The sequence below is a fragment of the Cervus elaphus genome, chromosome 12 (assembly GCF_910594005.1).
Source record: "Cervus elaphus chromosome 12, mCerEla1.1, whole genome shotgun sequence".
NCBI lineage: Eukaryota > Metazoa > Chordata > Mammalia > Artiodactyla > Cervidae > Cervus > Cervus elaphus.
The window spans coordinates 4,075,155-4,101,937 of NC_057826.1; the positions used below are offsets into that span (position 1 = coordinate 4,075,155).

General features: G+C 42.8%; 1 long non-coding RNA gene across 1 annotated transcript in view; it reads left to right on the plus strand.

Annotated features, from left to right (window-relative positions):
- Nucleotides 1-26,783, plus strand: part of LOC122705602 — an 86,898-nt gene that overhangs the window by 50,852 nt on the left and 9,263 nt on the right. The window lies entirely within an intron of this gene.

Here is a 26,783-nt window from a genome sequence, read left to right on the forward strand (position 1 = left end):
TTATGGGTGTGCAGCTCAGCAGAAGCGATGCTCAGAGTGAATCTCAAACAGTCGAGCGAAGTGAGACCCCCTCATCTGTGAAGTCGGCGGAGACGGCGATCTGCGTGTGGCAGAAGCCCTCACAGCTGTTACTCAGCGGTGCAGTTTGACTCGGGGATTTGTGTTTGTTAAAAGGCTCACTGGAAGGCATGGAAGAGAAAAGTTTGACCCTGACTTGCAACAAATAACTCTTGAGCTGCTGATTTCTGCTGCACTAGGGTCTTGATAGATGTGGAAGGAACATATTGTTTGTTGTTTATTTGCTAAGATATGTCCGCCTCTTTGTGACCCCATGGACTGTAGCCCCCCAGGCTCCTCTGTCCATGGGATTTTCCAGGCAAGAATCCTGGAGTGGGTTGCCATTTCCTCCTCCAGGGGATCTTCTCGACCCAGGGATCTAACTCACATCTCCTGCATTGGCAGGCGGGTTCCTTACCAAGGAACCACCGGGAGAGTTGTGGATAATGGGCAATGGGGTTTAATCTGGAAGAAGAAACTTGCTCCTCTGTATCCTCCCACCCTCCTCCTTCTATCCTCCACAATGCTGTGTGTTCAAAATACACTCAAGCTACTCGTTTGAATATCTCTGTAGATTTGACCACTGACTTGGCAGGTCAGATGACGTGTTTCTCTTTGTTGCTCCTACTGCGCGGTTGTGCCGAGAGAGGCAGGGTAGTACTGTGGGCAGAGAAGAAGTACCTTGGGTTCTGGAGGCCACCAGAGCTCCGTTCAGATCCTGGCTCTGCCGGTGTCTGCACTCGACTGTGTCAAGTGACAGAATCTTTCAGACCCAGTCCTCCTCTGTAATATATTAGCACTAGACCCATTTAATTCTAATGAGGATAGAATGATGCATGTATGATGTATGACGGGGGATAAGATAGATCCAAGAGATATAAAGGTTCTGGCCCTCAACAGGGGGATTCAGTGGATGACAGTTGCTATTACTATCATTGCTACTATCTATTTTTATTACTGGCTGCGTGAGCCTGCTTTCACGGTCCTCTGTGACCCTTATTGTGCCATCTCAGAGAAGCACGTCTGCCCTCTCTTTGTGCTCAAATCCTTCACTTGGTGAGGTTCTGAGCACTTGAGCCTGCAGATGTCTGGAGTCTTGCCTCAGTCCTTTCACAGCCTGGGCCCCGTGGCAGGCTTTTGCTCTTCATGCATGCTGACGTCCCTCCTCTTGGGACGATCACGCAGCCCCACCTTCCTGATGTGTGTACGGCCCTGTGATTTACCTTGGCCAAAACAAGGGAAGCAAACATGCTGTGTCACTGCCAGGCAGAGCTCCTAACACAGAAGGATCTTCTAAACAAGGCTTAAGTCCTTGAAAGAATGTGATGAGCTGAGGTCCACTGGTGACTGTGATAGAGATCATGTGAGTAAGAAATAAACTTTCCTACTCCAAGTCAAGGGCTTTTAAATTTGTTATTGTGGTACGACCCAACCCATCCTTATCACTACAAGCCTAATCCTTAAATTCTAGCTCTGCTTTAGAGTTCTCTTTACCTGTCAACTGCCCCGTCACCCTGTATAGACCTTGCCTTCCTCTCAAGTTGCTCTGCCCGTGTGATAACCATCAGATGGGCGGAGGAAGGCTACCAGCTGATGCTTCCATCAGACCCGTGCCAGCTCAGACTGTCTTCTACTGCTTCCTTCGTGTGTGTGTTCTGTCACTCCGTCGTGTCTGACTCTTTGTGATCCCATGGACTGTAGCCCTCCAGGCTCCTCTGTCCAGGGAATTTTCCAGGCAAGAATACTGGAGTGGTTTGAAATTTCCTACTCCAGGGGATCTTCCCAACACAGGGTTTGAACCTGGGTCTTTTGAGTCTCCTGCATTGGCAAGCAGATTCTTTACCACTAGCGCCACCTGTGAAGCCCCGTTACCTACTATACTTAGACTCTAACCTACTCTCACCTTTTAAACTGAGTTATAATACACAGACATAAAGAAAGCTGAGGCTGAGAAGGGTGACTCTTAGTTCAGTTCAGTTCAGTTGCTCAAGTTGTGTCCATGGACTGCAGCACGCCTGGCCTCCCTGTCGATCACCAGCTCCTGGAGCTTGCTCAAACTCACGTCCATCGAGTCAGTGATGCCATCCAACCATCTCATCCTCTGTGGTCCCCTTCTCCTCCTGCCTTCAATCTTTCCCAGCATCAGGGTCTTTCCCAAGGAGTCAGCTCTTCGCATCAGGTGGCCTTTGCAGCAGGGTGACTCCGGGAAGCTTCACTCCTTCCACTTTCCTTTCGCTTCCCGTCTCCCGCTGTGTGCTCACTGTTCAAGCTCCTCATGCACACGTGTACAGAGAGGCGAGGCTGAGGGGAAGGCAGGGTGTGGGTCTGGCGCTGACGGGCAGAGGCCGCATTGCCATTCTTGGCCTCGTGTCTTCCCTCCAGCGGCCTCCCCGCGGTGGGCAGGGGCGGTGTCCGTCCTTGTCCGCCGTCTTCAGTGATGCAGGGTCACCGCGCCTCCAGATGCAGCCTCCACCCTGTTGCCAGGCCGACCCAGCCCTGCGGCAGGGAGGTCTGAGCACCCCTGCTTGTTAGGTTGGGTGTTGTCTGCCTGGCCTTTCCTGGTGCCTCTGTGTACTTCTTTCTTGTCCCTTCTTTTGACTTTTACTCAGGACTCAAGATCCTCCTGGAGTAGAACCTGCTTCACCCTCAAAGTCCTGGGCTTATAAGTACCCAGAGCTGAGCTTTCTGGTCTCAGCCCTATTTCTCCCTGATTTGGTGAATTAGCTGCTGCAAGTAAGAGAACCCATCTAGAGCAAAAAGGGGGGTTTACATGGGGGCTAAACAAACCTCAGGAGTAGAAAAGGACAGTCTTTGGAAACCAAGGCAACTCTCAGGACCAGTCACCATTCTGGTATCAGTCCCTCATGGTCCTCAGGGTTTCTCCCATTTCTCTCAGAGGATCTCACCCTTCCATGGATGGCAATTAATGCTAGCTGCCAGCTAGGTGCTCAGCTGACCAACGGTCAAGGCTTTGGTTCTTTTTAATATGCTACTGTCTTTCATCCTGAATGGCTATCCATTGGCTGTTTCAGGGGGATGCATTTATTAGCTGACGCCGGAGCTGGGGATTCTCCAGGGACTCTCCTCCTATCCGTCATGGCCTGAGTGCTCAGGAGGGATGAGGGGCCAGGATTTCTGCTTTCAGCATCTCCTGTTTTGTCATTGATTGCCTGAGCAGACAGGTGCTGCCCCACATTTTACCTCTACTGGGTCAATTACAGTGATTTCAAAGGACATAAATGTGTCTGACAAGTCCCATTGGAAAGAAAATTCCTCCAGATTAACAATAAATTGATTTGATTACCCAATCCTGGTATCATTCAGGAGGAAAATGCAAGGCTGAGGTGGAGTGGCATTCTTTATTCATATCAATCTGTGAGAAAATGAAGAAGCTGGAGGCAAGAAATGAGGAATCTCTGCTCTCAGATCAAAGATATTACTATTCAGAGGTAGTACAACAGGTATTTAGGAAATAGTAAGAATATCACAAGAACTTCCCTGGCGGTCCCGTGGTTGGGACTCCCTGCTTCCCCTGCAGGGCACTTGGGTTTGATCCCTGGCTGAGGAACTAGGGTCCCACATGCTGCGGGGCATGGCCAAAAATAAATAAAAATAAAAGTTGATGCAAAAGAAAAATCTATGATGAACAAAAAAATAAAAAAAAAATATAAAAAGAATATCACAGACTTACTGGTTGACCTTCTTTTAACACTGTAAGGATCTCAAGACCTTAGTATCTGGAACACAGATAGGAGGTGGCTTTGCTGTCTTGTTTGTCTCTATTGAGTTATTTTTAGATAAAGAGATATGTTCCAATTGTGTGAGCCTAGTGAAGAAGAGAAGAAGAGTAAATTCTGAGTGTGACCTGCAGTAGGCTTGGCATGTAGCTGAGTCATTCCACCTGGCGACAGTGGTGAAAGAATAATAAATTCGCTTAATGAAGACAAATAGATTTAATAAGAGCCTAATAGTTGCTCTCGATGTATTATCTCTGTGCTAAAGACCTCTCTGACCCTCCCATGCAAAGGCACTCTTCCTTTCTTTTCTTCTCTCATGGTGTCCTGGATATACCTCTGTTAAGGGACTTTTTAAATCTGCTCAGTTAATCAAATATTTATTCAGTTCTTATTAGATGTCAAGTTCTGGGCTAAAGTGCATTAGCAGTGCATTAATTCAGAGTCTTCATCCCTCCTCTATCTTGGACCCGTTCACTCAAGAATATAATCCTCATTCCTGAGAAATTTATAATCTGGTAGGAGATTGTCATAGATATTGTGGATTAAAGCTCAGGAAAGTATTGCTCTTGTTCTTCACTGAAGTGACTTTGTTTTCGATTCTGACGGCTCATGCTCCATCACATTGACTCAGGTGAGAGTCTAAACCCGTCTCTGGCAAACCAGGGGTTTGCAGGGAGTCAAGTGATTCAACTCTGACCGAGGAGACACAAAGGAGGGTGGCGGCAGAGGCTTCTGAGAAAGATTGCTTCATTGATATAAAGAGACGTAAGAGTGAAATATACAAAAACAACAAGATTCTGTAAAGAGTTACCCTTCAATAAAAATAAATTAATTTAAAAATAAAAAAGAATTATATATATAAAAGAAGGAAATGGCAACCCACTCCAGTATTCTTTTTTTTTTTTTTTTCATTTATTTTTATTAGTTGGAGGCTAATTACTTTACAATATTGTAGTGGGTTTTGTCATACATTGACATGAACCAGCCATGGAGTTACATGTACTCTCCATCCCGATCCCCCCTCCCACCTCCCTCTCCACCCGATTCCTCTGGGTCTTCCCAGTGCACCAGGCCCGAGCACTTGTCTCATGCATCCAGCCTGGGCTGGTGATCTGTTTCACACTTGATAATATACATGTTTCAATGCTGTTCTCTCGAAACATCCCACCCTCGCCTTCTCCCACAGAGTCCAAAATTCTGTTCTGTACATCTGTGTCTCTTTTTCTGTTTTGCATATAGGGTTCTCGTTACCACCTTTCTAAATTCCATATATATACATTAGTATACTGTATTGGTCTTTATCTTTCTGGCTTACTTCACTTTGTATAATGGGCTCCAGTTTCATCCATCCCATGGACAGAGGAGCCTGGCGGGCTACAATCCTTGGGGTCTCATAAAGTCAGACCTGACTGAAGCGACCTAATACACACAAGCATTTATTAATTTGGCTGCATTGGGTCTTAGTTGGTACGATGTGGCAAATGAGATCTTAGTTCCCAGACCAGGGATTGAACCCACGATCCCTACACTGGAAAGGCGGATTTTTAACCACTGGACTACCCGGAAAGTTCCAGAGAATGAAGTATATTCTGATTTTTAGATGTGATACCTGGGAACACTATATTTGCTTGCTCTCCAGAGGAAAGCTTGCCCTCAGAGCACCTGTCAGGATAGAAAAAGGTGGGAAGAATCTAAGGTGTAGGTATCCTACACTACGTGACCTGCTGTGATGCATAAAAAATATCCTCGATGATAAACCAGCTACTGGCTGAAGGCTTCCTTACTGACATGGGGTGAAGGATAAAGGATAAATTTACTGAAATAATTCAAAGCACAAAAAGCATAAAAAGAGACACAAAGTGCTACGACAATTCAGGAGGATTTGGGGACACGAGAGATCAAGAAAATCAGACTTACAACAAAAGACACACAAGGGCAGCACATTCAGACCAAAGGCATTTTGTAGTCTGTATTTACATACAATACACAAAATTGCTTAGTCATGTCTGACTCTTTGGACCCCATGGGCTATACAGTCCATGGAATTCTCCAGGCCAGAATACTGGAGTGGGTAGCCTTTCCCTTCTCCAGGGGATCTTCCCAACCCAGGAATCGAATCGGGGTCTCCTGCATTGCAGGCAGATTCTTTACCAACTCAGCTATAACCCGGCATACAGAAAATTTGAAAAGAGATATTAAAAAAAATAGGGTCGTTTCCATAGAAGTCAGTATTTATTTTTCTGTACTTGTCTCCAGTGCTCACCTAGCAACAGAGGCTGGGGTTGAAAGAACCTCAGTCCCTTCAGAGGGGACCTGGCGTTTCCCCAAGGTCTGCTGCCCTCATGGGTATACTCTGCTGACCCTGTTGGCTTTGACTGCTCTCTCTATTAAAGGAGAAACCTTTGCTACAGAGATACAATTACATTTGCTATTGGTAACACCTGAGAATAAAATCTATCTGAATAATGCAGACATAAGCCAAGAGGTTTTGGGTAGAAGCTAAAAAATCAAGTGTTTTTTCCCTCCCCGCCTTCTCCTTTCATCCTTCCGTCCTCTCTCTCTCTCTCCCTCTTTCTTTCTTGAGAGAAAGGAGAGGAATGGACTCGTGTGAAATCATTTGAAGGTTAGAAAGATTAACTCTGGGGTAAAGGAAACCCTAAGCCTGTTTGTAAGTAGAGGGATGGAGTTCACTGTGCTGAGAGCAAGGAGAGCTCTGAATGAAATGAATGATCCACTTGGAGTCTGCTGGAGCGCTTGGTCTATAGGATCCCCGAGGCACCATATATTCTGGATCTTTATTTTCCCATGCACTTTGGGAGTAAAAGGACACATTATGAGCTAAGGGGTCCTGTCATTGTGTTTAATACACTATCAGACTTGCCTATGAAGGTAGAGGACTGATTAAGATAAATGCACACGATGATCTCATCCTGGAAGGAATTCCTGTTGCAAAAAATATTTTGACAAGAAGATCCCCGTTTTATCTGAACAATAAAATAGATCAATTTCTCAAAACTGTCGTGTTTGCCCAGTTCATCTGGTGAGAGAATGGAAGAAGGGAGGCATCCATTAATTTTATAATCTGCAGTCCATCACTCTGACAAATCAGGAAGGAGAGTGCATGGGTCCACATTTGGGGGGAAAAAGTTATTTTCAAAACGTATGGAGTAGGGGGACAAATTTTGTCAGCTGGATTCTGACAATACATGCAGAGAAGAATTGGCACTTGAGAAGCCTTCATGTGTCCCTGTTTCCTATAAATGTTCTATTATTGGCCAGCAGTAGCATATTAAAAACACAATTTTAGCTTTAAAAATATAGCTAGTGATGTAATTAAGCATATTAACATGAGGTTAATATTTTAAAATGGAATGGCTGGTGAGGTACTGGAAAGAAAAATAACCAAGGAAATTATTTAATCTGGTTTGGGCCTGTCCCAGTCTTTCTGCTGGCTCTTCAGGTAACAAATTGAACCAGGAGTTAGAATTGCTGCAGATGGGAATACCTGCAAAGACATTAAACAGTTCTTGAGTTGTTTAACAAATGAAATCCAGCCGGAAGATAGAAACAGGAGGTGAATGCATATGTGAAAGGACAGAACAGTCTAACTTTGGCACTCTTCAAAAACGCCAAGGATCTTATTAATGCTTCATGTCAGAGGCCAGTCTAGCTACAAACATCTAGAAGAATCGAAAAGCATTTTCCAAAATTGATGCAGATGTGAAAACCAATGGGAAGATGCAGCACACAATGGATCTTCACTAAATGCCTGAAAGACATCTCAAAGTGCCCGTGGCTGGGGTCTTTAAGAGAAAGTGCAAGTGAACGCGTTGGTCTGCTCGGTCGTGTCTTACCCTTTGCAACTGTAGCCCGCCAGGCCTCTGCCCGCAGAATTCTCTGGGTGAGAATTCTGAAGTGGGTTGCCATCCCCTTCTCCAGGGGATCTTTCCAACCCAGCAATCAAACTCAGGGATCTTGCAGTGCAGGCAGACTGTTTACCATCTGAAGCCCTCATAAGATATCAGGGTGAAAAAAAAAAAAAAAAGATATCAGGGTGATGTCTTATCACAGAGAAAGGCCATGTGAGGACGCGGGGAGGAGTGGGCTACCAGCAAGCCGTGAAGGGAGGCCTCGTGAGAAACCAGCTGACACCTTTGTCTTGGACTTCCAGCCTCCAGAACTTGAGGAGAAAATCTGGTTGTTTCAACCACTCAGTGTGGGGTTTTTTGTCATGGCAGCCCTATCACACAAAACAGTCTTCACGGCCAGCAACAGAGCACCTCTCTGACCATTTTCCCCTCATCACAAATCTTCAGCCAGCCAATTTTCTGCTGTAAATGTGAGTCCTCTGATACAAGTATGATTAGATTAGGCCCACTCAGATAACCCAGGATCCTCTTCCCATCTCAAGGTACTTAACCCTAATCTGATCTGCTAAGTCCTTCTGCCATTTAAGGCAACAAATTCACAAGTTCAGAGATTAGGACATGAACACCTTTGCAGGTAGAGGGACATTATTCTATCAATCAGCTGCATAAAATACGGTCCTGAGATTATATGAATTTATAGTCAAACCAATTGCAATGGGAACAACCCTTCAGTAGAGAAAATTTCTTTTTTCCTTGCATTTTCTCATATCCGAATTCTAGGGCACACATTTTTTTTTTCTTTTTTAAAGATTGATTTATTTGTCTTTTTGGCTGTGGTGGGCCTTTGCTGCTGCATGTGGGCCTTCTCCACCCTTCCTTGCAGTTCTCGGGTTTCTCACTGGGGTGGCCTCTTCTGTTGCAGAGCACAGGTTCTAGGCGCGCGGACTTGAGAGCGTGGGCCCAGTAGTAGCGGCCCAGGGGCTTCATTGCTCCGTGGCATGTGGGATCTTCCCGGACCAGGGATCGAACTGGTTGGTGTCCCTTGGATTGCAAGATGGACTCTTCACCACTGGACCTCCAGGGAAGCCTGGGGCCCAGATTTTAATTAAAATTTGCCTTGCTCCTTTTTCTCTAGCAGAATGCAGAGGATTTACTTAATCCACATTTGTGCCATTAAAGAGCTTTCTATACCTCTTCTTAACATCTTGCCTGCTTTTACAAGATTCCTTTTGGCTCTATCTATTGAGCCCTGTCTCTCTACTGAGGAACTATTAGCAAAAGCTGTTGGCTGCAAGAGCCTCTCCTTGGAACTATAAATGAACTCAACTCCACTGAAAAAAACACAGTGAATCTTTTTCTTGGAAGCCTTGCCCTGCCGATGGAGAGTTAGGGGATGGTTTGCATGGCAAGCTGCTTTTTTGTGGTTTGGGCCTCAGAAGCTGTATTAAAATTCTATTAAATACTTTATCAACTTCTGTTGGAGCTACAGATAACTTCAGTCAGAATTCGTTTTCTACACACGCCAATTATAATATCAGAAGTGTGCTGGGCTGAATTTTCATATTTGCATTTGATAGCTAAGAGGGCCAGCTGGTAAGCCTTTTCCACTGTAAGTGGATGTCACGTGCATCTTTAAATTTAGATATTAAAACACACACCAAACACACAAGACTGGAAAAAATGCAAAGAAATACCAAACAAAAAACCCAATTTTGGCAGACTCACAATTGAATGTTGAATCACCAATTAAACCCTTTTACCCAGAAGGGTTGTATCAATCTATTGCAAGTTATTTTCACTCTGGTCAGAAACTAACTTGCTTATCCTTTTTTTTTTTTTTTTTTTGACAACCTCTGACTTCAGTACCCTAACATTCAGCCTTCATATTCTGGAATCATTCCCTGAACGCAAAGTGACAGCTGTTTTCCAAGTTACAAACACAGCCCTGAATCCGCTAGGACCACTTCTGCTGTCTTTTCTAGGACTTTAGCTGGTGCGCCGCCCAACAGCCAGAGTCCTTCCGCTTCTCAAGGATGTAGTAATGGTTCATGGCTCATTTGAAGTCGAGTGGTACACAGCAAAGCTTTATGGCAGGAGCTGAAGGCGGTATCCTAGGTGGCATCTTTTGCATGTAAGGGAAGAAGTCAGGGGCTGGCAGTCCCCAGCGGCTTCCCTCAAGAGGAGCTCAGCCTAAGCAGAAGGCAAGGGAGGAGGATTTAAGTATGCTGGGTTTCATCCTAGAAGAATGTGGATTTACATTCTGTTGTATCAGCTGACAAGTTCCTGAAATAGATAAAGATCTTTGTAGTCACTCTATGAGAATTCTCTGCGTGGGGTCAGATTTTTTTTTTTTTTTCCAAATGTAGAGAAAAATCATGACAGAATTTCAGGAAATATTTCTATCATCCTAAATGGGTGTAAACAATGAGTTGGAGGTGGGGGAGATGCCCCCGAATTCAAGCTTTGCCTATTTCCAAGTACCCCACTTTTCTGCACTGCTCTGCAGCTCATGGGTCGGGCATGAAAGGGGAAGGAAGGATTCCTCCCTTTCTCTCCCAGAGTCCTACCCCAAGAGAGACTCTTCCTACCCATAAAACACAGGAGGGTTTGTCAGCTGTGTTGGATCAGGAACTATGTCTTTTGACACTATTATTTAATAAATGCTCTTTTTGATGTTTATTCTTATTTATGTGTTTGATTGTGATGGCGTCTTAGTTGAGGCACGCAGGATCTCTGATTTTCTTTGCAGCAGGCGAATCCTTGGTTGTGGCATGTGGGACCTAGCTCTCCGACTGGGGATCGAACCTGGGCCCCCTGCCCTGGGAGTGGGGAGGCAGTCACTTGACCACCAGGGAAGTCCCAATACTGTGATTTTTAATGAAAAAATTTTAAGTATGAATTTTAAAGTGTTGTTCCCTCCAGGTTATCATTATGCTTTTCTAGATCCCTGCCGATGACTTCTACAACTAAGAGAATTTCTGCCTCTAGCTGTTGCAGTCGATGGCATCCATGACCTTAATTCTTGATGGGTCTCTGTGTCCATACCCTGAGTCTCCTGCTTTTGTAGCTCCTCTCACTGAAGAGGTAGAATCTGTTTCCCAACACCACGCGATTCGCTTTAGCCACTGGAGTGAGGCGGAGGGGATGGCTGCCTATCCTGGGCATCGGCCCCGCAGGATCGTGGTGTAGCTCTGCCCACCTGTTCCTTCGTTGGTGTGCTGAGCCGCCAGCTTCTCTGCAGGTGCACAAAGGAGGCGACCGGCCCACAGACCCAGGAGAAGGCGGCTGACTCGGCCGAGGGCAGTAGACCTCCCAGTGATCTACAGACACTCACATTGAGTAGTCAATGACTATGATTTTAATCATTACATTTTTGTGGTTTCTGCTTTTGCAGCAATGACTTATTGACATACGCATTGACATTTAACAAACACTCCATAGCTATTTATGAAACGAATGGATGAAAAAACTATACCCAGGATGTGTTTCTCTGTGTGTATGTGAACACAAATACATATACATATGTAATATATTTAAAACATACACAATGCATATTTTTACCTGTTTACAGAGTCAGACAACTCCCTATTTTAGTTTTCACAATTCACTTTTGAATTGTGGTTTGGAATTAATTGGCTGGTGGCAAAGTTCACACAGAATGAGAGGCAAATCTACCCTGCAACAGAACTCACTGGCTTTTTTGTCTTATAGAATATGACTTCAACAACCATGTACATTCAGACCTAGGACACTGTGAAGGTTCAGTTCCAGTTCAGTTCAGTTTGGTTGCTCAATCATGTCTGACTCTTTGCGACCCCATGGACTGCAGCTTGCCAGGCCTCCCTGTCCATCACCAACTCCCAGAGCTTGCTTAAACTCATGTCCATTGAATCGGTGATGCCACCCAACCATCTCATCCTCTGTCGTTCCCTTCTCCTCCCACCTTCATCTTTCACAGCATCAGGGTCTTTTCAAATGAGTCAGTTCTTAGCATCAGGTGGCCAAAATACTGGAGCTTTAGCATCAGTCTTTCCCATGAATATTCAGGACTCATTTCCTTTAGGATGGGCTGGTTGGATCTCCTTGCAGTCCAAGGGACTCTCAAGAGTCTTCTCCAACACCACAGTTCAAAAGTGTCAATTCCTCAGCACTCAGCTTTCCTCATAGTCCAACTCTCACATCTATACATGACTACTGGAAAAACCATAGCCTTGACTATATAGACCTTTGCTGGCAAAGTAATGTCGTTGCTTTTTAATATGCTGTCTAGGTTGGTCATAGCTTTTCTTTCAAAGAGCAAGCGTTTTTTAATTTCATGGTTGCAGTCACCATCTGCAGTAATTTTGGAGCCCAAGGAAAGAAAGTCTGTGAGCTCCAGGTCATCACAATAAAGCAAATATTATGATAATGTGAGTAACACAATATTTTTGTGGTTTCCCAGTGCATATAAAAATTATGTGTATACTATATTATGTATAAATTATGTGTATACTGTAGTCTGCTAAGTGTACAGTAGCATGATACCTAAAATAAAAATGTATATACCTTAATTGAGTTTTTTATTGCTGAAAAAGGCTAAACTCATCTGAGCCTTCAGTGAGTTAAATATTTTTGTAATAGTAACATCAAAGATTACCGATCATAAGTCATTATAACAAATATAATAACATTGAAAAAGGATGAATTATTATAAGAATTATCAAAATGTGACACAGAAGCACAAAGTGAATGCTGATAGAAAAACATGCCAATAATTTTGCTTCACACAAGCTTGCCACAAACATTCAATTTGTTAAGAACACAGCATCTGCAAAGCACAAGAAAATAAAATGTGCTTGCAATTAATTTTTGTATTTCTTTTGTTGACTCACTTTCCAAATTGCTAAGTAACATAAAAGCTAGGTTTTGAAAACCAAAGAATAGCAATAGTGACTCTACTCTTCTGAAAGAAAAAAAAAAAAAAGAAATTCACAAGATTTTTAATTTGCTAGGTAGTCCTATGACTTTAAAAAGAATACAGTGTCGATCATATGCAATTTTGAAACTGTACTGCAAGAAATAATCAGAAAAATTTTGTTCTGTGTTAGTGTTATAATTGTGCTTAAGGAGAGTAGAGAAGGATTAATTAATTTTATTGCTCAATAGATGTTTGATTCTGGTTTTATAAGCTAAAATTGGAAGTAAAACCTTGAGTTGATAATGGCATTCTAGTTTTTTTTAATCAATTATTACCTCCAAACTTATTCAGCATGGTGATTCCAAAAAAGAAAAACAGAAGACATATCTTCCAAATGTGAAATGAAATGGTATTGATAAGAAACTGCTCAAGCATCCTATTTGCAAAACATTTTAAGTTTTTAAAAATTTCTTTTAGATTGATCAGAGTATTATAAAATGTACTATATATATATATATGTATATATATATAGGCACAATAAAGGACAGAAACAGTATGGACCTAACAGAAGCAGAAGATATTAAGAAAAGGCGGCAAGACTACATAGAAGAACTATACAAAAAAGATTTTCATGACCCAGATAACCATGATGGTGTGATCACTCACCTAGAGCCAGACATCCTGGAATGTGAAGTCAAGTGGACTTTAGGAAGCATCACTATGAACAAAGCTAGTGGAGGTGATGGAATGCCAGCTGACCTATTTCAAATCCTACAAGATGATGCTGTGAAAGTGATGCACTTAATATGCCAGCAAATTTGGAAAACTGAGCAGTGGCCACAAGACTGGAAAAGGTCAGTTTTCATTCCAATCCCTAAGAAAGGCAATGCCAAAGAATGCTCAAGCTACTGCACAATTGCACCCATCTTACAGGCTAGCAAAGTAATGCTCAAAATTCTCCAAGTATGTGAACTGAGAACTTCCAGATGTTCAAACTGGATTTAGAAAAGGCGAGGTGCCAGAGATCAAATTGCTAACATCTGTTGGGTCATAGAAAAAGCAAGAGAATTCCAGAAAAATGTCTACTTCTGTCTCAATGACTACACTAAAGCCTTTGAGTGTGTATATCACAACAAGCTGTGAAAAATTCTTGAAGTGATGGGCATACCAGACCACCTTATCTGCCTCCTGTGGAACCTGTATGCAGGTCAAGAAGCAACATTTAAAACTGGACATGAAACAATGGATTGGTTCAAAATTGGGAAAGAAGTACATCAAGACAGTACATTGTCACCCTGCTTATTTAACTTATATGAATAAATTAAATGGTGGGCTGGGTGAAGCACAAGCTGGAATCAAGATTGCAGGGAGAAATATCAATAACCTCAGATACGCAGATGACACCACCCTTATGGCAGAAAGTGAAGAGGAACTAAACAGCCTCTTGATGAAAGTGAAAGAGGAGAGTGAAAAAGTTTTAAGCCAACATTTAAAGCTCAACATTCAGAAAACGAAGATCATGGCATCTGGTCCCATCACTTCATGGGAAATAGATGGGGAAACAGTGGAAACAGTGACATACTTTATTTTTTGGGGCTCCCAAATCACTGCAGATGGTGACATCGGCCTTGAAATTAAAAGACACTTGCTCCTTGGAAGAAAAGTTATGACAAACCTAGGCAGCATATTAAAAGCAGAGCCACGACTTTGCCAACAAAGGTCTGTCTAGTCAAGGCTATGGTTTTTCCTGTAGTCATGTATGGATGTGAGATTTGGACCGTAAACAAAGGTAAGCACCAAAGAATTGATGCTTTTGAACTGTGGTGTTGGAGAAGACTCTTGAGAGTCCCTTGGACTGCAAGGTGATCCAACCAGTCCATCCGAAAGGAAATCAGTCCTGAATATTCATTGGAAGGACTGATGCTAAAGCTGAAACTCTAATACTTTGGCCACCTGATGCAAAGAACTGACTCACTGGAAAAGGCCTTGATGCTGGGAAAGATTGAGGGCAGGAGGTGAAGGGAACGACAGAGAATGAGATGGTTGGATGGCATCACTGACTCAATGGACATGACTTTGTGCAAGCTCTGGAAGATGTTTAAGGACAGGGAAGCCTTGCGTGCTGCAGTCCATGGGGTCTCAAGGAGTAGGACATGACTGAGTGACTGAAACATATGTATAATACAGGCTTCCCAGGTGGAGCTAGTGGTAAATAACCCACCTGCCAATGCAGGAGACAGAGGTTTGATTCCTGGATTGAGAAGATCCCCTGGAGAAGGGAATGGCAACCCACTCTAGTATCCTGGCTGGAGAATCCTATGGTCAGAGGAGCCTGGTGGGCTACAGTCCACGGGGTCGCAAAGAGTCGGACACGACTGACGAATAACACACACACACACACACACAACAGCTCTCTTTAGTTAGATAATTGGCCTTTGAAAAATATTATTCAAGTCATCCATTGATGGAATGACCCAATAGATCGTATGACTGATTTGACCAATAATAGAATGACGCAACAAAGAAATCTGTAAATCATTTTATTTTTAGGAAAGTTTAAAATTCTAAGAATGACTCTGAAGATAGATCATAAAGGTATCTTCCTTATTTGGTGAATTTAGATCTATTATAACAAAATCACAAACTTGTATGGTGATAGTCATTCTGAGGGCTTTAAAATGTCTTCTTATGTGATTATTTAGGTGATTCTTTCCTTTGTGGAGTTTCCCTGATTGCTCAGTTAGTAAAGAATCTGCCTGCAATGTAGGAGATTCTGGTTCGATCCCTGGGTTGGGAAGATCCCCTGGAGAAGGGAAAAGCTACCCACTCCAGTATTCTGGCCTGGAGGATTCCATGGGCTGTGTAGTCCATGGGGTCACAAAGAGTTGGACATGACTGAGCGGCTTTCACTTTTCTTTATTTATAGAATGTGTGTATGTGCATGCATGAGTGTTGAAAAACATAAGTAAGAATTTAATACATTTAGTTTACAGGAAGCTTTGAAGAGATAGAATCATCTCAAGTTTTAGTTTTAGTTTCTAACATATATACATTTTATACACAATATATTATTTCCAGGCAGTAGAGCATATATTCTTCTTTGATGATTACTTTTGGATTTTCTTTCGTCTATAACAATATAGAGTACTTTTTTTAACTTACATTTAAGTAAATGCTAAACCAATAGTAGATTACACACCCATATGTGAGTATATATATAGAGAGAGACATTACCCAGAAGATCTGCCTTGGTCAGAAAGAAAACTTGTAGATTTATTTACTTTAGATCATTCTTATCACTCAATAAGAGCAGAGATACAAAGAAATACAATATTCTTACATTTCATCCCCAATTCTCGTTTTTTATGTCATTTTTTGTGTGTCTAACTTTAAAATAGGGCAACCTAGATGCAACTGTATCTTTCAAATTTTATAATGAATAATGTTCATGGTCAGATTTTGGGACAGAGAATTAGTAATGTTAATTATGAGTCCAAACTCTGGTATGGACCTGTTTCTTTTTGAAAATTATATGATTTATCTTTTGAATTTCAAAATAGAAATAGATCTATTTTTGATTACATCATGATATGTAACCTAAATCAAACAAGACAGAATGCCTTTTGAACACTATGTATATAAGATCAACATATACATATATATATATATATATATGAACAAATTTATCTTCCACTTAAGTATTTTTAGAGTGTCTCTCCTGATTTGAACAGAAACAGAATAGTTCCTAATGAACAGAAATATTAGACCATGTTTGCTGGCTTTCACCCTTTTTATGTTTATGTGCATTTTATCTCTTTGAAAATCCCAATGACTCTGATCCTTATTTTTCTCAATGGCTCTTATACACAGTATAGAATGCTCTTTGTAAAGCATTAAACTAATGTCTTATCCGTGTAATAAGTGGAAATGAAAGATTGTTATGTATCCATAATGTTGTTGGCTTATTTTTAAAATGATGAAATATCTTTTTTCTACACAGCAGTACTTCTTTCTGTACATTTCACATGTATTATTTTATGTGATACAGTAGCCACAGAAAGTTACCCAGAACAGGAATTAACTTTTCCAATGAAAGAAGCAACTGAAACCCACTGATGGCAAGCCAAACGTCAGATGATTGCTAGGCCCCTGGTAAAGGTTAATGATGGAATTAGGACTCCTAATTCTGTCTGCTTTCCATGGTCACATATTCATTTGGCAGTTAATGAGAATCTGGGTCAGTGCTAATCAATTATGCAGAGGTAAATAAGTTGAGGCAGTAATACACCGGTGGAGAAGACAGACAGGAGGAAGACATGCAAAAGGATGCAAGTTCGTGCTGCAAGATCGGCATGAGCAGGCGTTGGTGGAATCGGGAGCGCTTCGCTGAGACAGCGGCGGGGCAGGGATCCTCGAGGAGCTCCAGGAGCATGAGGATGAGCTTCTGATCCTCCCTCTGATACTCACACACCAACTCTATCAACAAATCCCAACGAGTCTTTACCTAAATATATATGGAACCCGAGCATTTCTCCCCACAAGTGTATTGTTCTAGTCCAAATCCTCACAAAGCCTGTCCTGGAGGCTCGGCTTGCTCTCTCGCATCTGCTATCCTTACTTAGCATCAGTGCTGCTTTTTTTTCGTTTGTTTGTTTTAGTTTTTTTGTATTTAAACAGCTGCTTTGTTTTCTTTTAGGGAAACAGACAATTATTAGATGTGATATATAAAGTAAATATTAGCATGCCATCTGGAGTTATTTAAGGGATTAAATATTAGTCTGGAAAAGAAAGTAAGCATATTAGAGGGCTTAACATTGAAGTCATCATCAGAAAATGACACATCCTGGTTGACCTGAAAAGTCACCTGACTTAAACCTTCTTGATGTGAAATAGAAATTGCCTAGGGCAATATAGTTGTATTGCATTCCTCTTTAATATTTTTTAAAATTCGTTTTTCATTGGAGGATGATTGCTTGGCAATATTGCGTTGGTGTCGGCTGTAGGGCAGGATGAATCAGTGTATGTATGTAATATACATACATCCTCTCCCCCGCGGCCTCCCTCCCCCGACACCAACGCACTCATCCCGGCCGTCACGGAGCGCCGGGCTGGCTCCGTGTGCGCTGCGGGAGCCCCCCACGCACTCCGCTCTGCCCACCGCAGGGACACGCGCAGCGCCGCTGCCTCAGCCCCACACTCCTTCCCCACTGTGTCCGCAGGTCGGTCCTCCGGATCTGCTCTTCATTCCTGCCTTGCAGATAGGTGCATCGGTGCCAGTGCTCTAGATACCAATTTTTACTTTAGTGCATGATACTTGGGTGTTTGGCTTCTGACTTACTTCATTCTGTGTAACAGGCTCTGGGTTCATCCACCTCACTTCAGCTGATTCAAATTCGTTCCTTTTTATGGCTGAGTAATATTCCATTTAATATATATATATATATATAATATATATATATATATATATATATATGCACCACAACTTCTTTATCCATTCATCTGTCCCCTCGGTGGTTCTTCATAACAGTTACAGTGATAACAAAGTAAATCAGCTCGCCCCCTTCCAGGGAAGCCTCCGCGGTTTTCCGTCACATGCAGGCTCTGGGTCCGGCCCTCCTTATGACTACAGACCCGCTCAGGCTGCGTCTGCTGCCTTTGCAGTTTGATCCTGCACCAGGCCCTCCTAGCTCCTCCCCCAACCAAACTGCTTTCTTTCCGTCCTTCAAAATACCGAGACAGAGTGTAATGATTACTTTATGTGCCCACTTGGCTGGATTATGGTGCCTAGATATTAAGTCAAGTATTATTCTGCATTGGATAGATTTTGATGAGATTAACATTTCAATCAGTGGACTTTGAGTAAAAGGATTACCCTTCATCATGTGGGTGGGCCTCATTCAATCAGTTGAGGGCCTTAAAGAGAACAAAGTGTGACCTCCCACTTTGCAAGCAATCTGAGTTCTGCCAGCACTGCCTTCAGGTCTGAGCTGCAACACTGACTCTTCCCTGGGTCTGTAGGCTGCTGGCACGCCTGAAAAAATTTTGGCTTCACAATTGAATGATCCAATTCCTTAGAATCTTCTTTCTCTCTCTCTGTCTACACACACACACATACACACACATGTACATCCGGTTAATCTTGTTAGTTTTGTTACTCTGGAGAACTCTGACTAATCCCCACCCCCAAGGCCTTCCCACATGCTGCTCTTACCCTGGGAAACTCTTCAGTTTTCAGTTTAAATGTCATTTACACATAAACGATTTCCCTGACCTTCTGAATATGAGATCTCTCTTTTTTAAGAAACTCACTTTTATAATACATTTTCCTTTTGCTTCATAGTATATGTGACAGTTTGTCATCATATTTATTTGTGTAATTACTTGTTTAGTAGATGCATGTCACATTAGAGCAGCATTTCTCAACCTGCTTTTTATTATCACCCTCTAAGGAGTCTTTGTCGACATTTTTTTCCTAATCACCTGCCGCCATAAATATGCTATCCATCTGTTTATGTACTGTGTGGATATCTGTGCTGTATACATAAAAAGAGTAAGATTTTCTGTTTTGCCCCAAAGAATAGTTTTTCACCTGTAGAGGGCCACACAGATCCTTAGTTGCCGTTGCCTTTTCCAGGGGATCTTCCCGACCCAGGGATTGAATCCGGATCTCCTGCCCTGCAGGCGGATTCTCTACCATCTGAGCCATAGGGGTGCTCATAGGAGTGCATTAAATGGAATGCTCTTGAATCTTCCCCAAGTTATCCTCTCCTTCCCCTGTCTGTGGAAAAACCGTGTTCCAGGAAACTGGCGCTAGAATAGCTGGGGACTGCTGCTGTAAAGAGTCCTACTCCACAGGGTAACCTCTGATAGTCAGGACAGGACTTCTTCCATTCCCCTCTGCACACCCAGCACTGGACCTCATATGGCAACAGAGTGAGTGCTTTTTCCCACCACTTTTCCCAGCACAGATACTGCAAAAGATTGAAGGCGGGAGGAGAAGGGGATGACAGAGGATGAGATAGCTGGATGGCATCACCGACTCCATGGACATGGGTTTGAGTAAACTCTGGGAGTTGGTGATGGACAGGGAGGCCTGGTGTACTGCAGTCCATGGGGTCAGAAAGAGTCGGACATGACTGAGCGACTGAACTGAGTAAGTGCTCAATAAACTTGCGTGGAGTGAATTTAATAAATGAATTGACTGCCTGGGAAAAGCATTCTGGAGAAAGTGCAACTGGGTGCTGTTTCTGAATTTACCACTCGTGACCTCAGACAAACCTTCTAGACCTCATTTCTTCATTTTTAAAGAGGGAATGGTGTTAGTTGCTCAGTCGTATCCCATTCTTTGCAACCCCATGAACTGTAGCCCGCCAGGCTCCTCTGTCCATGGGATTCTCCAGGCAAGAATACTGGAGTGGGTTGCCATTTCCTTCTCCGGGGAGTCTTCCTAACCTAGGGATTGAACTCAGCTCTCCTGAATTGCAGGCGATTCTTTACCATTTTAGCCCCCAAGGAAGCCCAAAGAGGGAATAAGTTGTTCCTAAATCACAGTTGCTATGAGGACTAGACAAGATCATGAATGCAGAGGGTTCAGTAAAGTAGCTAATGTAGTTGGTGCTAAAAAGCATGCAAAGAAAAAGAGCTACCTATGCCAGGTGGGGTGTGTGTGTGTGTGTGTGTGTGTGTGTGTATGAGAGAGAGAGAAAGGTAAAGGGTAAACAGACTATTATGATCCACACCATCTTTACCATATTTTCTCTAGAATTAATAAATATAGCACATATTTTTCAGCCAGTTCCCTGAGTAGATACACGGATTTTCAAAAATGATATGCTTAGGACATGGCTGCTTTGACTATTTCTGATCACCAGTAGAAGAAATCAACCTGCCAGGAGAATAAAAGCACAGCTGAGTGAGATCTGATCACCGAATGAGGAATTCTGGTCCCTGGATGATACCTGGCAAGACTCTCAGTCACTCTCCTTCTCAGTTTCCTCTTCTATAAAATTTATAAAATTTTCTTAGTAAAAGTGGTTGCCCTCTTGTTTTATTTTGAGGTTAAATAGAGAGGATATTAATAGTTCTTTACAGAAGTAAAGTATGTTTGCATTTGTGATGACAAGATTACCCAGTATCTGATTGCTCTAAGTGCCAGCATTGTGCTAGATTGATGGAGAAGCATTGATTTAAGGAATCCTTACCACAGCCTACAAGGAAGGTGTTATCACTGCATTTTACAGTTGAGGAAACCGAGACTGGGATAGATTAAGTAACTGCTCAGCATCACAAGGCCATCAAGGGATAGAATCAAGATTCTTCCCTGGTAGGCCGGCTCCTTGTCAGTGCCCGCTTTGAGACTCTTACTCTTGGCTATGACTCTAGACAGCAGTCAGTGGGATCTCATCATGTTACAGGTATTTTGCTAACTGCTTTATATTTCAAAAAATTTATCCCACTTAGCAATTTTGTGAAGTAGGTAGTCTTATTAATTTCTCTATTACAGGTTAAAAAACTGAGATTTAGGAATTTGAAGGTTAATTTTATCTGCCAACCTGAGTGAGCTACTGGATGCTCAGATATCCCATCAAACATTATTTTGGGTGTTTCTATAAGGGTGTTTTGGATGAGGTTAACATTTGAATAGATGAGCAAAGCCAGTCACTTTCCTCCATGGGACTCATCTGATCAGCTGAAGGCCTGAATAAAGCAAATAGGCCATTCCCAGAAGAGGGGAGAGTTCCTCTTGCCTAACTGCCTTTGATCTGGGACATAAACTTTTTCCTGCCTTTAGACTCGAAGTGAAACATCATAAATTTGAAGGCTGCCAGTCTTTGGGTTGAAAGTGTATACTATTCGGTCTTCTGGCTCTTCGGCTTTCAGACTCAGATTGGAGCCACGTCATTGGTTCTCCTGGGTCTCCAGCTTGCTGACTCAACTTGTGAATCTTCGGTCTTGTCAGCCTCCACAATTGCAGGAGCCAATTCCTTACAACCAATCTCTTTCTATACACAGAAATCGCCATGTGCCAAACAGGAGAGGCAGCCTCGATCCCTGGGTCAGGAAGATCCCCCGGAGAAGGAAATGACAATGCACTCCACTGGGTTCCTGGGAAATCCCATGGACAGAGGAGCCTGGTGGGCTACAGTCCACGGGGTTCCAAAGATTTGTACACAACTGAGTGACTAAACAACAACAGTATTTATAATACATATGAGATTAAAAATCAAATACAGATGGGGAGGACCATAATTCTATTCCCTTAAGTAGATATATTTCTCCTTTAAAAGACACTCTATTATTTTACTTTGTTGTTACACACAGACATATTCAGGAATATATGTATATATACACACATATGTATACACACATATATGCATATGTACATATATACATTTATATAAAATATGTCTATATAGAATGGATATATATATATATGTTTACATAACTAAAATATGATATTCTCCAAACTTTTAACTCTCCTTTCACATATATCAAAGCTGAAAAGATGTAGTTAGATAGTAAAGATGGCAAGTCTAGTTATGTGATGTTTATATTTTATTTCATCCCCTGTAAGAAAAATGTCCAGTTGTTAACGACTCTTTTCAGTGTATATGTCAGTCATTTTTGAAGGATGTTCTTTCAGAAACCTCATCCTTTAAAATAAGAAGTAAATAAAGCAGTCAAACAAGTGTGGCGTTACTGGGAGGGAGATGGCGCTCAGATCATGCATTCCGCTGTTTACAGAAACCCTGGAACAAGATTTCATCTGTCAAGAAAGCAAAAATGCAAACTGCAAAAAAATGGCTTGCCATCAAACTGACAAGTTCAAATCAGTAGTGTCATATCAGGGAGTAATTGGCCCTTCAACATATTGTCAGAAAAATGCTTTAAATTGTTGATACTGTCAACTTCCCCTACACTTAACACTTAAAGTACAGAGTCATTTGCTTTCTTCCATAGTTTGCCCAACAGTTTTTAACTAAAGTAACTGTATATTCCCAGATAATGGTCCAAACTGAAGAAAGGCTGTCCAGGTTTCAGTGGTGAGCACTTGTAAAAGTCTGTTCATCTTCCTTCTTCATTCTCCTCCTCTTTCTCTTTTTATTCCCTTCCATCTCTTTCTTTTCATCTCTTGCAAAAGACCCTGATGCGGGGAAAGATTGAGGGCAGGAGGAGAAGGGGGCAACAGAGGATGAGGCGGTTATAGCCATCGTCAACTCGATGGACATGAGTTTGAGCAGACGCCAGGAGACAGTGAAGGACTGGGAAGCCTGCAGTCCATGAGGTCGCAAACAGTCAGACACAGTGGAAAGACTTAACAACAGCAGCCCTCCTCTTCCTCATCTTTCTTTCTTCTTGATGTCTATCCGGAAGATGCAACTTCTCCTAAGAGTGGGGCAGAGCGTAGAGACGTCTGGCAGGCATCTAGCTTTGTACAGAAGGCAGGCATCCTTCGAGTGAACCATCAGCGGCTGTTTCTCCTCCAATGTGACGAGCTGGGCTTCCCTCCATGTCACGGACACAAGGATAGACACAGGGTCAAGCAAGTATTTGAAGTGCATCCATTGCCTCTAAGGAGAACCAGCTGGCTCTTTTATTGTATGATCCTCAGCCTCGTGTGGTTTCTCCTCTATGAGAAAGAAAAGAGCTTCTGAAGTAGCAAATTCTCAGAGCTTACTGGGAGTTTGTAGAAAAATCATCTTAAGGAGTGTACCTGGTGGATTTGTCATTTCCATGGCTGTGTTAAGTGCGTTTAAGATTATTTACTGCATCATGAATAATTTGCATTTACAATAATCAAGGGAAAGCTCTGAGAAGGTGCTTCTCCTTACCCTCTAACCAGAAATTGTTGACTGAATGAAGACGCAGGATTGTAGGATAGTCCTTTACTTACATGCTAATGATGCCTGAGAATTCTTTAAAGGTACTATGGTTGGATTCTTAGACAGTAATAGCTCATGAAAAATGCAAGATGAAATGAAATGACAAATGGGGAGAGAAGGCTCAACTCCCCAGTCATACAGTGACACTGGCATAACTAATGAAGGCGAATAAGCTGGGATCTTTAAGGAAAGCCGCAGCCTCCCCACCCCCTAGAGTAAGATCAGGGTCTCTCCACCTCCCTGCTGACTCAGATGGTAAAGAATCTGTCTGCAGTGCAAGAGACTGAGGTTTGACCCCGGGGTTGGGAAGATCTCCTGGAGGAGGGCATGGCAGCCCACTCCAGTGTTCTTGCCCGGAGAATCCCATGGACAGAGGAGCCTGGAGGCTGACAGTCCGTGGGGAGCAAAGAGTCAGACATGACTGCGTGGCTAACACATGCACACACCACCTCCCTGGCAAGCCTGGCAGCTGCTTCTTTCTGCGTATCATCTTACTTCATGGGTTGTTGTCATGATTAAGTAACTTAACGGGCATAAAGCACCTAAATTGCCCACTGTACAGTAAACACTTGGTTTAACGATGATGATAATAATTTTTTCTCTGTTGATGTTTCCCTTATATGCTCTGACAGAATTTTGGGATATATGTGTGAAAGGTTTGGCACCAAATCATCATGTAAGATGTGTGTGATAGTTTGGGGGCTTTCTTGTTTGAGAGGGTGCATAAACGGATCTGGGCAATGTGAGCGGAGAGTCAGCCAGCTGACCATGAAGCATCATTGACTACATATTTGGGGACGGGGTGTCTCTGTGCAGCCGTAAACTCCGGGAGCTGCTCCAAGTGCAGAACCACAAATGAAGGAGTAATGGTCTGATCCACCAATGGGTGCAGCGGCCGTCAGCCAGGGAGGCAGCCACACTTGCCAACGCTGTCTCTTCTGAGATAGTCATGGAGGGAACATCTTTGCTTTTCCGCTTCCCAGGTGGCCCTGGTGGTAAACAATCCACCTGCCATTTCAGGAGACATAAGAGACACGCGTTCGATCCCTGGATTAGGAAGATTCCCTGGAGGAAGGCATGGCAACCCACTCCAGTATTCTTGCCTGGAGAATCCCATGGACTGAGGAGCCTGGCGGGCTGCAGTCCACGGGGTCGCAAAGTTGAACGTGACTGAAGTGGCTTAGCATGCACAAGCTCATGTGGGAGTTAACACACAGAGATGCTGTTTTCAAAGCCGCCTCTGGTCTGTTGGTAGCTGGAGAGGAGATCGAATGTTCTAGCCCCCATTCTGACCAACCTCCATAGCAATATAGCCAAATCTTACTACTAGCATTTTAAACTGATTTCACGTTAATTTGGACGCCTTTCCCTGCCCCTTAGTTTGCATTAATGCGGTAGGGCTCAGCTGTGTTGCTTTCGTTAGACTCACAATGAAATGTATGAAGCATCCCATGAGAAGCTTTTATAAAGGCATACTATCCGGGTGTAATCTCAGGCCTAATGAATCAGAATTTCTAGAAGGGAAAGTCTGGACTTGTGTATTCTCGAAGAACTCCATGGACGGTTTGATGCCACAATACTGTCACAGCTCTAAACACTTCAGTTTGCCTTCACATTTTATTCCCTTTCAAAAGAGCCAGGGCAAAAGCCAATCTGTAAGTCTTAATCGAGTTTGAACACTTCTTCAAATTTTTAGTGCCAGAAGATTGGATCTTCTTGAGTTGGCTGGAAGCAGGACAATTTATGAGTGAGCTGGATCTTATTGCTCTGATTTATGGCACCATTCTGGAGACTTGGTCATCTGCAATGAATGTCTGACCTCTGGTGATGGCCATGGACTTTGGAGAGTGACAGTTTCCAAGAGTCTGTTGGAACCTTGAGTCAGAAACCAAAATATACTCTTCTTCACGCAGCGCCTCCATTCCAAGCAAGGTGCCACTTGGAAAGAAGCTTATCTTCTTTGAGTTTCAGGTTCAACATTTCTTTATTAGGATGTGACCTAGTTCAGAGCAGTTGTGGGAATTAAATGGGAGAAAATACAGGATGCACACAGCTTGGTATATTGGGGGCAGACAATATTAGTTTCCTTCCTTTTCACCTACTTTCTTCTTTTTGCAGCCTCTCTTCATTTTTAATGCAGTGTCTAGTGGTTGCTTGCTTAAGTAACTAACTCACCTAGTGCCCAAATGTCAAAGTGCCCGAGTCCTTTATCAGCATAGACCTTGTGCTTTGCTTTCCGATGCAGTTCACAAGACACTTGGGTATTTTCTCTCCCTCAGAGGTTTAGAAACCCTTGGGTGAAAATTATGCAAAAGCTACAAGACCATGACTTCCTGTGAATCTGGGTGAATTCTTGAGTTCACTTATTCAGGGCTCCCTTGTATTCTTGAGGATTATTTTGGTCCCGTCAGCTCTGCCATTGGGCCCTTGCTGGCTTCCAGAAGAAATCACTGAAAACACTTGCTTAATTTTGTATCTGTAAGTGAGACTCGTGCAGTGACTAAAGAAATGAGAGGTTATATCGCGACTGCCTTTCGTGTACCTTGTCCCCAGAGCCTATGCTCTCATACCACCTCGCTGAATCTGTGTTCCCTGCACTTGCCTCCCCGACCTCACCCTGGACCCCTGGGAGACCCAGTCCAGTGTCCTTGATTTAACATCTTGATAGCTAGCGTTCTTGAAAATGCCAAGCCTTGTAACGATCAAAGAAAAAAAAAAAAAAACACTCCCAAATCAGTAGCTTCCTGAGCCTTCTATTTCCACAAAATATAAACATAATTTGGAAACATTATTCACAGTTGTGAGCATTTAGAATTATTGCTGGGTGAGTTTTTTTGAAGGCAAACTCCTGCCCTCTTATGTCCATTTGCTTTTCTGTTTGCTGTTTAGTGCATCAAGAAAGTGGGTGAGATCCTCCTAGCTCATGGGCCAGCCAAGAGTTAGTTTTCTTATTTTTAATGCTGAGAAGAATTGGTTAATTAGTGGCACTAAATTGCCACTCTCCACATACCACTCTCTTTCTGTACCCAAGTGACTTTTAAGATTGCATCCTAACCCTACTGTCAGAATTAATCTTGTCCACATCTTTGGTCTTTCTCATGTGGCAGGTGAGTCTTCAAAGAAGAAAGGTAAGACACTTTCACTCCCAGGAATTAGACTTTTCTTTCTTAACATATTTCTTCTAAATTGTAGCTGCACAAATTAAGGAGGTTATCAATGGTATCCCTCTCCTTTTTGCTAACGCACTCAGCCTCTTCCCTTTCCCTTTTTTCACTTATTTTAGTGTATTTATCTCAATATACCAGAAAGACCTGGATTTCTTAGGTGCAAATCCTGGCTC